Genomic DNA, 21,979 nt, shown 5'->3' on the forward strand with positions numbered 1-21,979 from the left:
AGACAAAAGAAACTCCATAGACCGACAGAAATTTCAAAGCCCCATTAGTGTTATTTTCCATTCAAAATCAAATTGAGTTGAATAAAATGTAAGTGCATGTAGGAATAAATTAAAAGATTGCATTTTTATACCAATAGTCCCCATATTCCACATCCAGTCTTTCAGAGAAAAGGAAAGTATAAAACTTCTAGCTGGGGATGTTGTTCCCAACCTGCAGTCCAAGAACCCCTTAGTTAATGGTAGGGATCCATGGCATAAAAAGGTTGGGAACCCCTGTAAGATAAACATTATAGGAAGTATATGCTGTGAAGGAAATCCTTTTACATTAACCTTGAATGCAGGTTCCTAGGAATGTATATATTTTTTTCACTTTTCTCAGTCGGAACTTTATGCATCTGGTGCTTCAGGTAAGGGGCAGGTCAGGACCTCATATACAACAGCTCGCTGATGCACTATTTGCCAGATCAGATTACACTGGACAAACATTTTTTTTTCATTTTGTTGTTTCCTCAAATTTTATTGTTTGTATATAATAGCTTGAAGTTGAACACAAATATAATTTCAGACTACTTCTATCGCCTATGAATTTGGAGAAATTCCTGCATGATACAAGTAGTCTGAAGAAATTAAATTTTATTGAGTATAGTGCATCTAATTGCATAACAGTGCTGACACATTGCAATAGTTCAACTAAGCTAAGAATGTTTTGTTAATGATTTTCATTTGTATTCAGTGTCTGAGGCTTTTCACTTAAGTGTCCAATAATTATCAGCCAGCATTGATGGATTCCAGTTGCCCTGATACCGTTTCTCCATGATCACAATGTCCTAAAACCTTTCACCATGTTCGTACCTGACAGTGCCAAGATTTGCCGGGAAGAAGTCTAAATGGGAATGCAGAAAAATAATCTTTAGTGTCATATTGCACTTCATAGTTTTGTATGCTTGAAGCATTGTTAACCAGCTGCACATAGCTTAGTGCTCTGTAGTTGCCAAGAAAATTTTCAGCGACATCCTTGAATGCCTTCCATGCGATTTTTCCGGTCCCACTAGAAGATCTTCGAATTGCTGTCACTGATGACCTGTTTGATTTGTGGACCAACAAAAATAGCCTCCTTAATCTTCACATCAGTTATAGAAACATAGAAACATAGAAACATAGAAAATAGGTGCAGGAGTAGGCCATTCGGCCCTTCGAGCCTGCACCGCCATTTATTATGATCATGGCTGATCATCCAACTCAGAACCCCACCCCAGCCTTCCCTCCATACCCCCTGACCCCCGTAGCCACAAGGGCCATATCTAACTCCCTCTTAAATATAGCCAATGAACTGGCCTCAACAGTTTCCTGTGGCAGAGAATTCCACAGATTCACCACTCTCTGTGTGAAGAAGTTTTTCCTAATCTCGGTCCTAAAAGGCTTCCCCTCTATCCTCAAACTGTGGCCCCTCGTTCTGACTTGAATTAAAATAACAGATATAGGCAATTTTTAAAAATTGTGCGATAGGGAAATTTCATGATGATTTTCATGATCAGCAGTCCAAAGTCCATAAGGTACACCCAAAAGTATTCAGGAAGCAAAATCTTTGTTGTCCAGTGTTATTACACAGAGCACTAAAGTAACACAAGGTACTACTTATTTGTAAGAAATACGTTCTTCCCTTGCACAGTGACTTTAGCCCTTGGATTTTAGTTGGATTTTGTATTGACAGAAGTGCAGTGCGAACACATTTTGTGCATACATAGATACCATTAAGCAATGCACCCACATCCAACCAGAAAAGGTGCACTATCAGAGGGCGAGGCAACCAAAGAGCTTTACCAAAACATGAATACTTACCTACTTCCGTTAAACTAATCTGCAATATTATTTGCTCATCCTCCCAATATAAAGCCTTTTATAAATATTCACAAAACAGAAAATGGAGATGTAAGAGGACAGACAAATCAGAAATATTCTTTGAAATGCAAATGATCAGCACAGTAGCACAGCCTGTAGAGACACTACCTCATAGTGCCAGAGACTCGGGTTCAGAGCTGATCTCAGTTTCTGCCTGTGAGGAGTTTGCATTCTCCTTGTAACAACCTCAGCTTCTTCCTGTTGCCTGGCCTTCATCCCATATTCCAAGGATGTACAGGTTGGTGATTTAATTGGTCGCTATAAATTGTTGTTGATGGTTGGGCTGAGTTGCTCTCTGATCTCGGCAATTCATTTGCAAATGTCTTGTCACCTTATGAGGATACATCATCAGTGTGCTGTTAATTTGTGGTGTATCCTCTGAATGCTTTGCCTTTATATACTTACCAATCAACTGTCTCGCCACGATTGCGGAAACTTGGATGTGATGTAGGGAGGTCTCATCACTGATAGGTTGCGTGGTGCACGCTGTGCAATGTGGTCTGCAAGTTTGCCCACATTGGCTCATAAATAGGATGAAGGTCTACATGAATGATTACAGAATTTTTAGAGGAGAACCACACTTCCATCCCACGTGTTTGCTCGCACCATGACTTTCACTAATGCCCAGTCAAATTTGTGCCCCTCTCAGTCTTCATAGGTAGAGACTAGGGAGAGTTGGTCATTCCACTTTACACCCATTTGATGTTCAGGGATCCATGTGGATAGCCCCTAATGTGTGGAAGTGGAACCTGGGAGCAAATGAAGAGAATGTGAGAAGACTTGGATTAGTGCAGAGGTTCCCAATCTTTTTATGTCATGGACCTATAACATTAAGCAAGGGGTATGTGGATTGCAGGATGGAAACCCCTGGATTACTGTATTACTGGTGAAAAAAGAGTGGTTGAAAGTAGTGCAGACTCAGTAGGTCAAAGTACATTCTTCCATGGTATATCTCTCTGACTCTAATATTTTTACTGGGTTGATGTTAAGGACATGAAAATGTTGGGAAAAGGAATTATGCTATTGATCACTCATAATCTAATTGAATGGCAAACTAGACTGAAGCAACCCATTGCCCCGGAAATGGGTCCATATTCCTGAAAATTATCAATTGTGTTTATCAGTACTCATGAATTTAAATTAGCAGAATTTTTACTTCCTCATTTTCTGCATATCTGAAGCAGAGAGTAATTTGCTCTGAAAGACTTTTTCTGCAAAGAACAAGTTCTTTGTGAACATCATGCACGATTCAAATGTTATTTTGTATGTTCATTTTATATCTTGTGTGTTTTTCCCAGGAAAAAAGTTGAAAGTCTCCTCAGAAATTGCCATGGGTATCAAAAGCAAATGTGTAGGTAAGGGAGAGGAAAAAATCTGGAGAAAAAGTATAACCTGCTTTCTTTTCCCTCTTCTGACTGCTCCATATGCCCATCACCCACACACTCCTTCTACTCGGTCCCTTTCCCCCACCTCCTCCCCTATTTTTCTACCTGTGACCATTGTCTGGTTTCACTTCACCTTTCTCTCTTATCAGATTCCATTATCTGCAGCCCTTTATTGTCTCCTCCTTTCAGCTTCCAGCCCCTATCACTATCTCCACCCTTCTATTTCCCTTGTCTTCATCTCTTTACACCCCTCTTCACCTGAATTTTGACAGCTCTAACCCACCACCCTGCCCCCGCCTAACTCTTCATACTAACTCTCTCTCTCTGCTCTTTCAGTCCTGGTGAGGGGTCTCAAGGTAAAACATTGATTGTCCATTTCCCTCCATAGACTATCTCTGATCTGATGAGTTTCTCCAGTAAATTGACTTTCCTTCAGATTTCAGCATCTTCAGTCTCTTGTGTCTATTAGATTTATATGTGAAAGTCTTTGGACTTGTGATACATCATTGATTTAAAACAGTGCAGAAGAAAGCCCTTCAGCCCATCTAGTCTGTGCCAAACCATTAACCTTCCATGTCCCATTGACCCAAATCAGTGGTTCACTCTGTTCTCTATCAGCTATACATAGGGATTAATTTAGTTAGTACCTGGTTAAAGTTTTCCTGTACTTCACTCGAATGTATATTTTATCCAATATGGAGTGGAAGTGATTTTATATTGAGAATAAATTATACCAGATTGTGTATAACCAGAGTTACAGTATTTATTGATATCCGTGTGCCAGTTGTTCAATCTGTCCTAGTGCATGATAATCAGAGACATCAAGTGACTTCTCACATGTATGCATATGGTCAGTGGTCACCTCATTAGGTGCAGGACTAGAATCTGGTATGGTCTTCTGTGGCTGTAACCCCTCCACTTCATCGTTCAAGTGTTGTGCATTCAGAGAATCTCTTCTTCACACCATTGTTATAACGCGTAGCTATTTGAATTACTGTCACCTTTCTGTCATCAGATTTGGCCATTCTCCTCTGACCTCTCACATTAACAAGCCATTTTCACCTACTGAACTGCCACCCGCTGAATTTTTTTTTGTTTTTCACACCATTCTCTGTGACCTTTGGGAACTGTTGTACATGAAAATCCCAGGAGACCATCAGTTTCTGAGATACTCGTCTGACACCAACAATCACTCCACAGCCAAAGTCACTTAGGTCACATTTACTCCCCATTCTGATGTTTGGTCTGAACAACAGCTGAACCTCTTGACCATGTCTGCATGCTCTTATGCATTGTGGTGTAGTTGCCTTTTGGGTCACCAGGTCCCCTTGCCCCATCTTACAGGCGGGTAGGCGTTCAGACCAGCATCTACATCTGTACTCCTTTAATCAAAGGGAATCTAAAATCTCTCATCAATCAGACAGTTTATTCCCCCTTATGCCACCCAGACATTTAGGAATGTATCAACACTTATTCAATGCTACAGCAGATGTAGTTTTGTTCCTCACTATCCCCATATACAGAGTGAGATCTCTAAATGACAGAAGTTTTTAAAAACCATTAATGTGTAGCTGGACATTTAAAGCACCAGATCAGAGTGCACCAGGGCTGGCCAAGCCTTCCTCTCACAGTGTCCTGCCATTGAGAGGTTTATAGTGGAGATGAGACAGTCACTTACCTCTCTGTGGACTGTGCGTTTGGGAAGAAGTTCATGGTTCATCCCAAGCAGCTGCATCACGGAGGACACTCTGATCCTTGGGCTGTTTCCACACACACACACACACACACACACACACACACACACACACACACACACGCGGATGGACATCAAGACTGCAGGAAACTTGTCAACGCAATGAAAGATGCACTTTGGTCTGCTCAAAATCTGTTGGTGTATAGCACATTTAGGTGTCCATAGAGGAACGCTGGCAACTGGCACATTCCAGGCTGCAGGAGTACGTGCTGAGGGGCACCATTAAGCTTGGCGCAGCCACCACAAGAGGTCAGTGGGGAAAGGAGCACATTAGAGGGTTCTGCTGCTACTGGACAGAGACGGGTCAAATCGGCTGAGGAAGCCCCTCAAATATTGTAGCACTGAGGGCCGCATGAATAGCAATAGTGCCATTGGTTTTAAGAGATGTATTTGGACACTGCTTAAGGTGTTGTCTATGAATGTAAGAATAAAAAGGTATTGTACAGTTTATTCTTGTAAATTCATTTTTTATTATGTATGAAATTTATTTTCATTAAGAAAACTATTCAATGGGTATCTATGCTGATGCTCCACACCCAGGAACAATTCAGTCAAGATTGGGGACATGATCCAGAACTGGCCTGTGTCTGGGATCAATCTGACAGGCTTTGTCAGCCTGCCATGTCAAAGGCCTTTAGCTTATTTTTATGACTCTGATAACCAGACCCATATTAAAAAAAAGAGTTGAAGTAAATTTAAATAATCAACTATGTTTGTGTTAATATTATTAGAAAAAAGAACAAGTTAAAAAATACTCTTAGTTAAATGCATGCCAGAGTGTAGGGCATTAGTAAGAAATATTTATGTACTTAATATTTAAGCTGAGGTAAAATAATGATAAAAAAAAGCGTAATTCCCCAAAACACTTGTCCTTTTATTCCAAGTTGGTGACTCCCTCCAAGCAGATTCAGATTCAGATTCAGACATGTACATCGACGCACATTCAGAGAAATGCATCATTTGTGTTAACAACCAACACATGTTCTGGGGACTGCCCACAAGTGTTGCCACACGTTCCAGCACTAACATAGCATGCCCAGCAGAATGCTTAGCAGAACAACACAAAACACAAAAAAAGACACGACAAGCATCAAAACAAGCCCCTTTTCGTCCTCCTACTTACATACACTGACTGACAGTCCTCCATCTCCAGGGCATGTTTCCTCAATCAGGCTGATGGCTGCTAGAGCTGCTCTACGTACGTCAGCTATCTCCAGTTTAAACCATGGGCTCTAGATGTGAAGTGGCCTCACAAGCACATCTGAGCAGGAGTTAGATAGAGTATAACAGTAGCTGATGTCTAACTGATCTTGGACTCTTGTGTTTCAATTCACAGGTGTGAAAGTTAGAGAAAATCTGATCTATGAAGAAGATGTCAGTTCCCAATAGAGTCATCTACCAGAGGTAAGCCCTTTTGGACCCTTGTATGTGTTTCACTCTGCCTGTCTAACAATCTGAAGACCAATGTCACATCGTTCTTAGTTTTCCTGATCTTTAAATTTGTATTTGGTTTGTAAATCTGCTTTACTTACAATATCCAAGAGAGGGAGCTACTCCAATATGGAACATGCATTGTCAGAATGATTAAGTCTCCAGAACAGATTCACTAGAATTGTTCAAGGATGAGGAATTACTGTTACAGGGGGAGATGGGAAAAGGTAGTTTGTTCTGTTTGATACAGGGAAGTTAGAAAGATATACGAAAGCCTTTCAAAATCATGAACATAGAACATAGAATAGTACAGCACATTACAGGCCCCTCGGCCCACAATGTTGTGCCGACCCTCAAACCCTGCCTCCCATATAACCCCCCACCTTAAATCCCTCAGTATACCTGTCTAGTAGTCTCTTAAACTTCACTAGTGTATCTGCCTCCACCACTGACTCAGGCAGTGCATTCCACGCACCAACCACTCTCTGAGTAAAAAACCTTCCTCTAATATCCCCCTTGAACTTCCCACCCCTTACCTTAAAGCCATGTCCTCTTGTATTGAGCAGTGGTGCCCTGGGGAAGAGGCGCTGGCTATCCACTCTATCTATTCCTCTTATTATCTTGTATAACTCTATCATGTCTCCTCTCATCCTTCTTCTCTCCAAAGAGTAAAGACCTAGCTCCCTTAATCTCTGATCATAATGCATACTCTCTAAACCAGGCAGCATCCTGATAAATCTCTTCTGTACCCTTTCCAATGCTTCCACATCCTTCCTACAGTGAGGCGACCAGAACTGGAGACAGTACTCCAATTGCGGCCTAACCAGAGTTTTATAGAGCTGCATCATTACATCGCGACTCTTAAACTCTATCCCTCGACTTATGAAAGCTGACACCCCATAAGCTTTCTTAACCACCCTACCTACCTGTGAAGCAACTTTCAGGGATCTGTGGACATGTACCCCCAGATCCCTCTGCTCCTCCACATTACCAAGTATCCTGCCATTTACTTTGTACTCTGCCTTGGAGTTTGTCCTTCCAAAGTGTACCATCTCACACTTCTCTGGGTTGAACTCCATCTGCCACTTCTCAGCCCACTTCTGCATCCTATCAATATCTGTCTGCAATCTTCAACAATCCTCTACACTATCTACAACACCACCAACCTTTGTGTCGTCTGCAAACTTGCCAACCCACCCCTTTACCCCCATATCTAGGTCGTTACTAAAAATCACGAAAAGTAGAGGTCTCAGAACAGATCCTTGTGGGACACCACTAGTCACAATCCTCCAATCTGAATGTACTCCCTCCACCACAACCCTCTGCCTTCTGCAGGCAAGCCAGTTCTGAATCCACCTGGCCAAACTTCCCTGGATCACATGCCTTCTGACCTTCTGAATAAGCCTTGTCAAATGCCTTACTAAAATCCATATAGATCACATCCACTGCACTACCCTCATCTATATGCCTAGTCACCTCCTCAAAGAACTCTATCAGGCTTGTTAGACATGATCTGCCCTTCACAAAGCTATGCTGACTATTCCTGATCAGACCATGATTCTCTAAATGCCCAGAGATCCTATCTCTAAGATTCTTTTCCAACAGTTTTCCCACCACAGACGTAAGGCTCACTGGTCTGTAATTACCCGGACTATCCTTACTACCTTTTTTGAACAAGGGGACAACATTCGCCTCCCTCTAATCCTCCGGTACCATGCCCGTGGACAATGAGGACGTAAAGATCATAGTCAGAGGCTCAGCAATCTCATCCCTCGCCTCATGGAGCAGCCTGGGGAGTATTCCGTCAGGCCCCGGGGACTTATCCATCCTAATGTATTTTAACAACTCCAACACCTCCTCTCCCTTAATATCAACATGCTCCAGAACATCAACCTCACTCATATTGTCCTCACCATCATCAAGTTCCCTCGCATTGGTGAATACCGAAGAGAAGTATTCATTGAGGACCTCGCTCACTTCCACAGCCTCCAGGCACATCTTCCCACCTTTATCTCTAATCGGTCCTACCTTCACTTCTGTCATCCTTTTGTTGTTCACATAATTGAAGAATGCCTTGGGGTTTTCCTTTACCCTACTCACCAAGACCTTCTCATGCCCCATTCTTGCTCTTCTCAGCCCCTTCTTAAGCTCATTTCTTGCTTCTCTATATTCCTCAACGGACCCATCTGATCCTTGCTTCCTAAACCTGACTGGCTTATTATTGACGTCAGGAGAAGGAAACCGAAGGTCCATGAACCAGTCCTCATTAGACCTTGCTCAACTCATTTTACACTTAAAACTGGGCAGCTATGCTCATCTCCAATGACATATTCAAGCTTGCTGATGACACCAGTGTCATTGGCCGAATCAAAGGTGGTAATGAATCAGCATGTAAGAGGGAGACTGAAAATCTGGTTGAGTGATGTTCTAACAACAACCTCTTACTCAATGTCAGCAAGACCAGGGGGTTGATTATTGACTTCAGCAGGAGGAAACCAGAGGTCCATGAGCCAGTCCTCACTGGATGAGCAGAGGTGGAGAGGGTCAGCAACTTTAAATTCCTCAGTATTATTACTTGGAGGACCTGTCTGGGCCCAGCACGTAAGTGCAATTACCAAGAAAGCACAGTGGCACCTCTACTTCCTCAGGAGTTTGTAAAGATTCAGCATGACATCTAAGACTTTGATAAACTTCTATAGATGTGTGGAGGAGAATATATTGACTGGCTGCATCACAGCCTGGTATGCAAACACCTCTGCCCTTGTAAGAAAAATCCTTCAAAAAATAGTGGATATGACTCAGTCCATCACAGGTAAAGCCTCCCCACAATTGAACGTATCTACACGGAGCACCTTTGCAGGAAAGCAACTTCCATCATCAGGGATTCTTACCATCTAAGGCATGCTCTTTTCTCGCTGCTGCCATCAGGAAGAAAGTACAAGAGCATCATGACTATAGGAAGGATGTGGAAGTGTTGGAAAGGGTACAGAGGAGATTTACCAGGATGCTGCCTGGTTTAGAGAGTATGCATTACGATCAGAGATTAAAGGAACTAAGGCTTTATTCTTTGGAGAGAAGGAGGATGAGAGGAGACATGATAGAGGTGTACAAGATAATAAGAGGAATAGATAGAGTGGATAGCCAACGCCTCTTCCCCAGGGCACCACTGCTCAATACAAGAGGTCATGGCTTTAAGGTAAGGGGTGGGAAGTTCAAGGGGGATATTAGAGGAAGGTTTTTTTACGCAGAGAGTGGTTGGTGCGTGGAATGCACTGTCTGAGTCAGATACACTAGTGAAGTTTAAGAGACTACTAGACAGGTATATGGAGGAATTTAAGGTGGGGGGTTATATGGGAGGCAGGGTTTGAGGATCGGCACAACATTGTGGGCTGAAGGGCCTGTACTGTGCTGTACTATTCTATAATCTATGTTCTATGACTCACACTACCATGTTCAGGAACAGTCAGTATCCTTCAACCATCACACTCTTGAATGAGATTGGATTACTTCACTTGTAGCATCATTGAATTGTTCTGATGCCTATGGACTCACTTTCAAGGACTCTTCATCATGTTTTCAATAGTTTTTGTTATTTATCTATTTATCTATCTATTTATTTATTTATTTATTTATTTATTTATTTATCTATCTATCTGTTTATTTATCTATTTATTTACTTATCTATTTATTTATTTATTTATCTATCTATAAATTTATTTATTTATCTATCTATTGTTTATTTCTTTATTTATTTAATTTAATTTAATTTAATTTTTTTTTGATTTAACGTTTGTTGTCTTTTGCATTCTGGCTGAATGCCCAAGTTGGTGTGGTCTTTCATTGATTCTGTTATGGTTATTATTCGTATACCCACGAGAAAATAAATCTCAAGGATGTATATGGAGACATAGGCGTATGTACTATGATAATAGATTTGCATTGAACTTTGAACTTTGATAAACTATGGACACTCCATTCCAGGGGTGGCATGGTGGCGTAATAGTTAGCACAATGCTTTACAGTACCAGTGACCCGGGTTCAATTCCCACCTCTGCCTGTAAGGGTTTCGTACGTTCTCTCTGTGCTTGTCTGTGTGCTCCGGTTTCCTCTCACAGTCCAAAGACGTACTGGTCGGTAGGTTAATTGATCATTGTAAATTGTCCCATGGCTAAGCTCGGATTAAATCGGGAGATTGCTAGGCTGCGCGGCTCAAAGGACCGAAGGGCCAATTCTGCATCGTGTCTCAATAAATAATAAAAAAAAATACTCAATAGTTTGAAAGCGTTTGGTGAAGGAATCAACGAAGAGCTGGGGAAATCTTTCCTGCATCGGTCTGGGCTGCCGTGAAAACAGATTCAAAGAGAATGGGATAAGTGCTAGAAAAGCAAAACTAATCAGGGCACAGCAGAAAGGGCAGGAGAATGCCGTTCATTGGCTTGTTCTGTGGGAGATGGACGTTGGATAAATGGCCACAGATGAATCATTCTTTGATTCTATCATGTTTCTAATTTCATCATGTTTCTGCCTCATGATTCATGCTAATTATTATGGGCTGAACTCTGAAATTTAATAATCCAGTCCCCATTTTTAGGCATACATTGTATCAGTTTGGATCGATCATTGTCATTATGGGTCAATGGCTGAAATGTTGAATTGGGGTCACAGTTTGAGGATAAAGGGGAAGCCTTTTAGGACCGAGATTAGGAAAAACTTCTTCACACAGAGAGTGGTGAATCTGTGGAATTCTCTGCCACAGGAAACAGTTGAGGCCAGTTCATTGGCTATATTTAAGAGGGAGTTAGATATGGCCCTTGTGGCTAAAGGGATCAGCGGGTATGGAGAGAAGGCTGGTGCAGGGTTCTGAGTTGGATGATCAACCATGATCATACTGAATGGCGGTGCAGGCTCGAAGGGCCGAATGACCTTCTCCTGCACCTATTTTCTATATTCCTATGTTTCTATGTTTCTTACATCTTTCACATACATGAGGAGTAAAAATATTTACATCATGTTTCCATCTAAATGTGTAATGTGCAATCATTGTAATTCATAATAATTTATAATAAACAGATCAGTCAATGTAATATAGAGTACACTCAAATCAGCGTGAGTTCATCAATCTGATGGCCTGGTGGAAGAAGCTGTCCCGGAGCCTGTTGGTCCTGGCTTTTACGCTGTGGTACTGCTTCCTGGATGGTAGCAGCTGAAGTAGATTGTGATTGGGATGGCTTGGGTCCTTAATGATCCTACGGGCCCTTTTTACACACCTATCCTTTAAATGTCCTGAATGATGAGAAGTTCACAACTACAGATGCGCTGGACTGTCTGCACGACTCTGCGATTAAGGGAGGTATAGTTCCCATACCAGGCAGTGATGCAGCTAGTCAGGATGCTCTCAAATGTGCCCCTGTAGATAGTTCTGAGGATCTGGGGGCCCATACCAAACTTCCTCAACCGTCTGAGGTGAAAGAAGCGCTGTTGTGCACTGACCACATGAGGTCCATGTGGATGCTAAAGAACTTGAAGCTGCTTACCCTGTCAACCCCAAATCCATTGATGTCAAAAGGAGTTAGCCCGTCTCCATTCCTCCTGTAATCCACAACCAATTTCTTTGTTTTTACGACATTGGGGGAGAAGTTGTTTTCTTGACACCACTGTGTCAGAGAGATGACTTCTTCCTTGTAGGCCACTTCGTTATTGTTTGAGATAAAGCCAATCAATGTAGTGTCAGCAAATTTAATTATCAGATTGTAGCTGTGGGTGGCGATGCAGTCATGGGTAAAGGTGGGGACTTAGTACACAGCCCTGAGGGGCTCCTGTGTTGAGAGTCAGAGGGTTCTTTATGTTGGCAGGTAGAGGGTGTTACACATTCTTTAGACTACAGTCTTCATTTGAATTAATTTAATGTTTTGAAGTTCCAAAACATAACAGTGGGCACAAGGGCTGCCTTTGAAATAAGGCCTTAGTGAACTCAGTGCACATTGGGCCTTAGTGTTTAGAAGAACCAAGTCTACATTCACCCAATCACATTGCACAAAAGGGACCAGTGAAGTCCACCAGCAAGAATTGGTTAGACCTTGATCCTAAATTTAAATGTACTTTGCTGATGAGTTACACAAGCCCAATTTAGGTGAAGACAGGGGCACGGGAGTTTATGAGCTACAGAGCTGGGTTGGGTTCCTAGAGCCCAAGTTAAGCTAACCTTTAGATGCCATTGAACAGGTGTGCATGTGTTCCTAATGCAGTGGCTCCAGAGTGTGTGCTGGACTTTTGAATTTAGTAATATTATGAGAATTAATTTGTGTGTTGGGGTGTTCATATGTTGAGCATCCATAACCCCAGGACTGCCTGTATAAACATTTATTATTTAAATTGTAGAGGACAGTCCTAACTGGAATTATATCTCTGTATTTACTCTGTCATGTATTGTTACCTGCAGACTTTTTCAACTTGGCCAAGTGGTTAAGGCATTCAACTAGCGATCTGAAGGTCGTGAGTTCGAGCCCCAGCTGAGGCAGCGTGTTGTGTCCTTGAGCAAGGCACTTAATCACACGGTGCTCTGTGGCGACACTGGTGCCAAGCTGTATGGGTCCTAATACCCTTCCTTTGGACAACATTGGTGTCATGGAGAGGGGAGACTTGCAGCATGGGCAATTGCTGGTCTTCCATACAACCTCGCCCAGGCCTGCGCCCTGGAGGGTGAAGACTTTCCAGATGCAGATCCATGGTCTCACAAGACTAACGGATGCTGATAATAATAATAATAATAATAATAATATTCAACTTATGTAGTAATATTGCACAGGTTTTTTTAGTAGAACACCTGAAATAGTTGCGAGTACTTATGCTTTAAGCAAGCTGAATGCTACAGGAGAGATAGGCTAAATTCTGAATTTCATCCAGGATCTGCATTCCAAGTCATGTAACGATAAATGAAAATTCTATTGAATTAATCACCCTCTAAAGGGAAGAGAGGGGAAATTGTTTTCCAAAATAAGAAAAGAAATTATTGAAAACACTTGGCAGTTCAGATTGCATGTGTGCAGAGAGAAACAAAACTAATGTTTCAGGACATTGACCTGTTATCAGAATTTTCTTCTGATGGCCAATTTGATGTCTTCCCCTGAGCTACCCCTGAGGTCTGTCCTTGCATCCTTGCAATGACTGCTTTGAAAAATATGACAGCGTTGTTTTTCATAGATGACTTGGTGCTGTTGGTGAGTTGCTAGCTTGTTAAAAAAAGAGGGCTGGAGATGCCAGTCATGCATGAAAGCTAGCATGAAAATGGCACAGCAGATGGCAATCATCACTAGTTTGTCCTGGTGCACTAGGCTTCCTCTGCAAGGATCTGCAGTTTTAAACAGCTGCAGCCAATCAATTTTACGTTTTGGAAGTACCATTCATCAACTGGAACTGATATCATGCATGCAATTCCCAAAAAAAAAGAGATTTTTGACTTAAGAGAGAGAGAGAGAGAGAGAGAGAGAGAGAGAGAGAGAGAGAGAGATGGAGAGAAAGAAAGATAGAGAGATAGTGATAGAAATAGAGGGACAGAGTGAGAGAGAGAGCGAGAGAGATCACATCTGCAGGACACAAGGATGTAACAGGAGACGTGGACCTCCCCACACAAGGAGCACTGACTCAAGAAAGCAACATCTATCATCAAGGACCCAAGCCATCCATGCCAGGTTCTCTGCAACACTCCCAACACGCTGGAGGAACTCAGCAGGTCAAGCAGCATCCGTGGACACGATCAGTCAACGTTTCAGGCCGGAACCCTTCATGAGGGTCAGAAACGTTGACTGATCGTTTCCACGGATGCTGTCCGACCTGCTGAGTTCCTCCAGCGTGTTGTGAGTGTTGCCTTGACCCCAGCATCCGCAGAGTATTTTGTGTTTATGATGCCAGGTTCTCTTCTTGCTGCTGCCATCAAGAAGGATATACAGCATATACAGGCCTTAGATCGTAGACCACTAGGTTTGGAGACAGTTATTAACAGTCAACCATCAGGCTCCTGAACCATCGTGGATAACTTCACCCTACCTGTGGACTTACTTTCAAGGACTCTACAATTTGTGTTCTCAGTATTATTTCTTTATTATTATTATCACTATTTTTTTTTGTTTTTACACAGTTTGTCCTCTTTCGCACATTTGTTGCTTGCCAGTCTTTGTATGAAGTATTTTGTTGCTTCTATTGTACTTATTTATTCTTCTGTGAATGCCTACAAGAAAATGAATCCCAGGGTAGTATATAGTGACACATGCGTACTTTGCTAACAAATTTACTTTGAACTTTGAAGTTTGCCAGGGAAGTCAATGCACAGCAGTACCAGTATTGCAAGAAGTTTATGAACACCCATATCCACAACAAATTCCATCAACTACAAAATGTAAAATTTCATCCACTAACAGAACTAACTACCACTTAGTGACAATCTCTATCAGTCAAGGTATTTGATATTCTAGTACCTCAAAAGACATTCACACATTATCGGTTAAAGTATACACATGGCACAACGTCTACAGGTCAGAACAGCTTTATCTATACATCAATTTCAATTTCTTACAGAGATGAAAATATAATAGGCAGATGGAGAAAGTGGGAAATGAATTTTATCCATGTGAAGCCTGAAATTCAGCTGTTCTGTTTCCTGGGGCAGTGTAGTGGTTAGAACAAAGCTTTACAGACCAGTGACCTGGGTTCAATTCCTGCCGCTGGCGGTAAGGAGTTTGTACTCCTCATGACAGCATAGGTTTCCTCCTGGTCCTCCGGTTTCCTCCCAGAGCACAAAGATATACCAGTTGGTAGGTTAATTGGTCATTGTAACTCGTCCTGTGATTAGGCTGCAATTAAATCAGGGGATTGCTAGGCGGCATGACTCAAAGGGCCAGAGGGCTTATTCTGTGCTGCATATCAATCAATCCATCAATAAATAAATAGACCAATCCATCTGTTCATCTGTCCACCCATCCAACCACCCATTCATCCACACATCCATCCATCTACCCACTCATCCATCCGTTCATTCACCCATCCACCCATCAGTTTACCCACCTATTCACTATCCATCCCACCCATCCATTCACCCACCCATCTATCTATCTATCTACCCACCTACCTACCCATCTATTCATCCATGCATCCACCCATCCATTCACCCACCCATTTATCTATCTATCCGCCCACCCACCCACCCATCCATTCACCCCACCCATCCAACCATCCATCCATCCCACCCATCCATTCACCCACCCATTGATCTATCTATCCGCCCACCCACCCATCCAACCATCCACCCAACCATCTGTCCATCCATATCCACCCATGCATCCATGCACCCATGCATTCACTTTCTATATCCATTAATCAATTGGCCTCCCTTTGTTAATACATACAATTTATTCTAATTAGGATTACAGTAAAATCAATCATATTGTTAACAGCATTCAAGGAAGTGACCTAGGTGGTGAGCAGCAATTGGGATTGGAGTACTTGCCCAATCAAATCCACCAGAGAAATTTGAATGGTAGGAGCAGGGATTGTCACAGAGTAAACGGCTGAATGGTGCATGGCAAGAGGAGGCCAAGATAGGATGAATGTGGAGAAGTCAGCATGGGAGTTTGGATGAATATTGAAAGCATCAAACAGCCAACATCTCAGGCTCAGTCTGCAAAATGGTTGGCGGTATCAGGAAAAGCATTCACCCATTCTAGAGCTGTTCTTTCCAATGCAGGGGAAAACATATCTTGAACTAATTAGATCTGAAATGCAAAAGGAATTTTTTGCAAACTACTAGCTCTGAGTAGAAGTCTGCACAGAATGCTTTTCAAATTCATTGGGAGTTAACATGAAAATGGAAGGTTATTTTAGGCAATGTATCCACACATACAGACTGCTCTCCTTGAAATGTTAAAGGTCTCAATTCCCATCTTTACAAATGTTCAGAAATGTGTATATATTTTCTCTTTAGTTATTCACCCGTTCACAATGTACAAAGCAATTCCTTAACTGCACATGTGAAGCAAGTAGACATTCATGGTTCAAATGCCTGCCACCACTGAAATTACTGATTTGACTACATGTACTGTGAAATGTATGAAAACATTTTGATTACTGTTTTTCAGTTGCCAGTAAAATTTTCAGAACTGCTTAAGAAAAATATAAATTGGCTGCAGCATGTTCAAACTGCAGCAGCAAGAATCTTAACCTAAAAAAGAAAATCTGAGATCCAAGCACGTTTCACTAGTTTTGGCATCATTACACTGGCTGCCCGTGTCCTTTAGGATCAATTTCAAAATGCTCTTAATTGTATATAAGGCTCTGAATAACTAGCTCCCCTTTATATTTTGGAAGTCTACCCCCTTACATCCCTGTTTGTAATCTCAGATCCACGAATACTTGGTTCCTAGAACCAAGCATATGAGAACTGGTGATACAGTGTTTTGTTCTTATGCACCAAAAGTTTGGAATACTCTACCAACTGAGACACACCAGACTAGTACTCTGGACCATTTCAAAACACTTTTAAAAGCCTAATTTTTAATTTGGCCGACATATAAGGTTACTTAATACCTGCTGATATTGATTACATTTTAATAATTTGTTATATTCAATTACATTTTACTCTATATGTTTGTCTTCACTTGTGATTCTTAAATTTGCCTTGTATTTTTTATGATTATATTGATTTATGTTTACAATCTATGTAAAGAACTTTGAGCCTCCATCTTAATGTATCATATAAAGTTATTATTCTTTTTAATTTTTTTCTCATCTCAAGCTGGTAAAACCTGAGGTACGGGCATAACCAAGCACACTCATTTCTCAATTGCTAGGAACTTTCAGACTATTCCAGTGTTGTTGAGCATTGTGGCTTTCTGAAGATTTGCAGAGACATTGCCGTGTTGCCCTAATTGTTTGTTACTATTGTGTAGTGACTTTGGGATGATACCAGTTGTAGATGTTACTACTGGGACATTGTCTTTCAATTTCCTCTTTCAATTCAGCATATTTCTGGTCTCTTCATTTACTGATTTCTGTATGTTATGTTATGTGTTTGGAATGGCTATATCTATTAAACAATATATTCTTGCTTGTTTGTCCCGTATTATTATAATGGAATGTCCTATCTGTAATAACGAATTGGTCGTGATATACTTTGTGGGACTCTGACTCTGAACCTCGATCAGACTTATATTTCTAATAAGGTATGGTTTCTTTTATGAGTTTCTATTTTAAAGCAAGGTTTTGCTGAATGGTGTTTGCCATTTGATTGAGTTAAACTGCTGCAGGATCCTGTACTGTGTTGGATTGTCTCTGATTTCCCTTGGTATTTTCTGCATTTTTCGTCTTGAATTTATTGGTCTTTATTTGTGTACTTTGATTTTTTTTGTGTTAACTACCTGGTTCTGAATTGTCACAAGGAGCCCTGTTGTTTCTGGGAAGAGGTCTGTGACTCTGAGCCAGACTCTTTGCTTCTTTGCCAATATATAGTCTGTTCAGATCGTGAGGATGTCTTCCAGGTAAGGTCTTTATTATTATTATTGTTATTATTTTTATTATTATTTTCAGTGTTTTGCGAAGTGCCAATGGAGATGTTGGCTCTCTCAGAAGAAATTCCAGAACAATAGCTGGTTTACAAGATTATATTCTAAAACAGCTTCTAGCCTCTTCTAATGCAGATTTTATATTATAATTTATATTCACAGCTGTGTCGCCAGCTTCGTGCATTTACACTGTCTTGTCTGGAGCCCAAATACTTCCGTCTGGCTCGAGTTGTCTCATGTAATGGAAGACAAAATACATAAGGAGTGAACAGCTCAGAATAGACACTCAAATGAATGCCTAATGAGGGCATAAAGAAAACTAACAAGACATCTAAGGATTTACCGTACAACAAGAAATCCAAATTTTTTCTCTTTACATTTTTATTGTCAATTTCTATTGATGACTGAAAGAAAACTAAGCTGGTTGCCATACAGTTATTAAATTAAAATAAAGGACATAGAGGATGGAGAAGGTACAAAAGAGATTTATTAGGTTTAAAGCAGAAATAAATGTTTCTACTTTAATAAGATTGATTGTACATATAAGGCCATTCTCTTAAGAACAGGCAGAATGTTGTAAATGTAGGGGTAGGGGATGGTGTCTCAACTGAGGTGGATAAGCAGAAGGCAGCAGAAGAGAGCCAGGAGAAATGCAGCCATGGTTGCCATCCCTACCACATATACATGCCCCACCTGTAATAGAGCTTGTGGGTCCAGGATAGGACTGTATAGTCATCAAAGATCTCACCATTAAAGGAGTGGACGTCGTCATTGGATTTCGATGGACAACCGAAGAAAAGGACAAGCATATCTGTCATGCAGACATTACTACTTGCAAGGAGACAGAAATGAAAGGCTACAAAAATAAGATATGTTTTCATATATTTAAGTGGCAGGGTGGAGGTATATCCCTACCTAAGGAGGTGTAAGGTGCTCCTTCCCTCAGTTAGCCTGGGAGTCACCCTTGGGCAAGGTGCAGCAACTGCTTAGCACACCTCCCCCCCATCAGGTCACAGTCATGTGAAGCCATGGGAGCTGCTGGTACATATCACAAGTCCTGGTTGTGCGAGCACAGATGCCAGGCAGACAATCTCTGAGGAGTATTGATAATGGCTGGGGTCCCTCATCTTGCAAAGACACTGCCCAGAAGAAGGCAATGGCAAACCACTTCTGTAGAAAAGTCTGTCATGAAAATTCATGGTTATGGAAAGAGAGACCATGATTGCCCCATTTCATACAACATGTCACCTAATAATGATGATGATATTAATGATTAATATATTTAACCTGGTAGATTGATACTTGAATTGCAGGTAAATTAAGATTAATGAGCCATGGAATTGGAGCTTCAGCCAAAGATCAAAAATGGTTAAAAGGAACTGAAAGTCTCTCCTGGTTCTATTCAACAGAAGTGACTTTACTCAGGGAATGTTTGCAACGTGGAAATCATTACCACCAAGAATAAAAACACGAAATACTCTGCAGATGCTGGGATCAAAGCAACACTCACAACACGCTGGAGGAACTCAGCAGGTCGGGCAGCATCCGTGGAAACGATGAGTTGACGTTTCGGCCCAAAATGTCGACTCATCGTTTCCACGGATGCTGCCTGACCTGCTGAGTCCCTCCAGCGTGTTGTGAGTATTACCATCAAGAATTGTTGAGGCAGCATGCAGACAGATTGGTATTAGTGTTAGTTTATTATTGTTACATGTAACGTGATACAATGAAAAACCCATGTCCTGCATACCATCCAAACAGATCATGTCATACATAAGTACACGGAGGTATTAAAAGGAAACAGAATGTAGAATATATTCCTGAAGAAGGGTCTCAGCCCGAAATGTTGACTGTTTAATTATTTCCATAGATGCTGCCTGACCTGCTGAGTTTCTCCAGCATTTTGTATGTGTTGCTGTAGAATACATTGTTACAGTAACAGAGAAAGTTCATTACAGGCAGACAAGTAAAGTGCGAGGTACATGGTGAGGTAGGTTAGGCGATCAAGAATCCAAGTGTTTAAGAATCTGATAATAGTGGGATAGAAACCGTCCTTGAGTCTGGTGGCTTGCTCTCTTAGGGTTTTGTACCTTCTGCCCAACAGGCGAGGGGGCAAGAGAGAATTGCCAAGGGGGTGAGCCTGTAGTTACGTTTACTTCTTTCCCGAGGTAGTGAGAAGTATAGATGGGGTCAATGGAGGGGAGACTGGTTTGTATGACTGACTGGGCTACATTCTCTGCAATTTTATGGGGCCTTGGGCAGAGCAGATGTTATGATGTATCTGGATAGAACACTTTCTGTGGTGCTATAAAAAACTGGTGATGGCCAATTAGCATGTTGAATTCCCTTAACCTTCTGCAGAAGTAGAGGCTTAGGAGTGCTTTTTTAGCCAAAGCATCCATACATTTGGACCAGGATGGATTGTTCATATATACTCCTAGGAACTTGAAGCTCTCAACCATCTCCACCTCAATACCATCGATACAGATAGGGACATTTACTCCACTCTGCTTTCTGTAGTCAATGACCAACTTCTTCATTTGCTAGGAACTCCTTCATTTTGCTGATATTTAAGGAGACCAAAGGGTCTGGAGATGCTGGAACCTGGAGCAGCAAAAGCAAGCTGCTGGAGGAACTCAGCTGGCCAGATAGCATCTCCAGAGGGAAAAGGAAATCTGGTGTTTTGGGTCAAAGACCTTCATCCAAATGAGAGATCAGAGGACAGATAGCCAAAATGCAGAAGTCAAGGTGGGGGATGGTAGGGCAGGAGCTGGCAAGCAGTAGGTGGATCCAGGTAAAGAGGGTTTGATATTGAAGGAGTTAGGAGAACGTAGGAGAGAGAATGCATCAGTGGGATGTGATCATAGGGTTAGATGGATAGGAAAAGATGAATGTTCAGTAGCAAGCACCTTTTCAGATAAACATACTTTTCTCTGTTAATGACATTTTCCAGAGAAGAGCAAGTCATAATTTTTTCAAAGTCTATTCTTGAATAATCTAATATAACTTTGGCATGTGCAAGAACCTGACTGATAAATGTAAAGGTAAATAGGGTGCATGGCATGCATATGTCATGCTTGCCTTTATTCATCGAGGTACTGAGATTAAGAGTCATGAAGATATACGGCAGCTTTATAAAATTCTGATTAGAGTATTGCATTCAATTCTAGACAAAGGACGGATGTGCAGAAGAGATTTACCAGGATGCTGCTTGGAGTAGAGGGCATGTGTTCTAAGGAGAGGCTGGAGAGATTCCATTTGTTTTCTCTGGAGCGGCAGGGGCTGAGGAGTGACCACATAGAAGTTTATAGAATGGTGAGAAGCCTTGATAGAGTTGACAGCCAGTACCTTTTTCCCAGGGTCAAAACGTCTGATACTAGAAGGTAGGTATTTAAACTGAGGGGTAAATTTCAAAGGAGATGTGTGAGGCAAGTACTTTTAGACAATAAACAATAGACAATAGGTGCAGGAGTAGGCCATTCAGCCCTTTGAGCCTGCGCCACCATTCACTGTGATCATGGCTGGTCATCCACAATCAGTACCCTTTTCCTGCCTTCTCCCCATATCCCTTCACTCCACTATCTTTAAGAGCTCTATCTAACTCTTTTTTGAAAGAATCCAGAGAATTGGCCTCCACTGCCTTCTGAGGCAGAGCATTCCACAGAACCACAACTCTCTGGGTGAAAAAGTTTTTCCTCAACTCTGTTCTAAATTGTCTACCCCTTATTCTTAAACTGTGGCCTTTGGTTCTGGACTCCCCAACATTGGGAACATTCTTCCTGCCTCCAGCGTGTCCAATCCCTTAATAATCTGATATGTTTCAATCAGATCCCCTCTCATCCTTCTAAATTCCAGTGTATACAACCAGATAGTAAGGGTCTTTAATGATGAATGCTGCCTTCTTGATGCATTGTCTCTTGACAATGGATCCAATGGTAGAATGGGTTGTGCCTATGATGGAA

General features: G+C 41.6%; 1 long non-coding RNA gene across 1 annotated transcript in view; it reads left to right on the plus strand.

Moving 5' to 3' along the window:
* Positions 1 to 21,979, plus strand: part of LOC140203310 (uncharacterized) — a 136,878-nt gene that overhangs the window by 36,259 nt on the left and 78,640 nt on the right. Inside the window, exon 2 of the long non-coding RNA XR_011887337.1 lies at positions 6,374 to 6,441. This is a non-coding gene — a long non-coding RNA (uncharacterized lncRNA). The remainder of the gene's footprint in view (positions 1 to 6,373; positions 6,442 to 21,979) is intronic.

The sequence above is a fragment of the Mobula birostris genome, chromosome 9 (genome assembly GCF_030028105.1).
Source record: "Mobula birostris isolate sMobBir1 chromosome 9, sMobBir1.hap1, whole genome shotgun sequence".
Lineage (NCBI taxonomy): Eukaryota > Metazoa > Chordata > Chondrichthyes > Myliobatiformes > Myliobatidae > Mobula > Mobula birostris.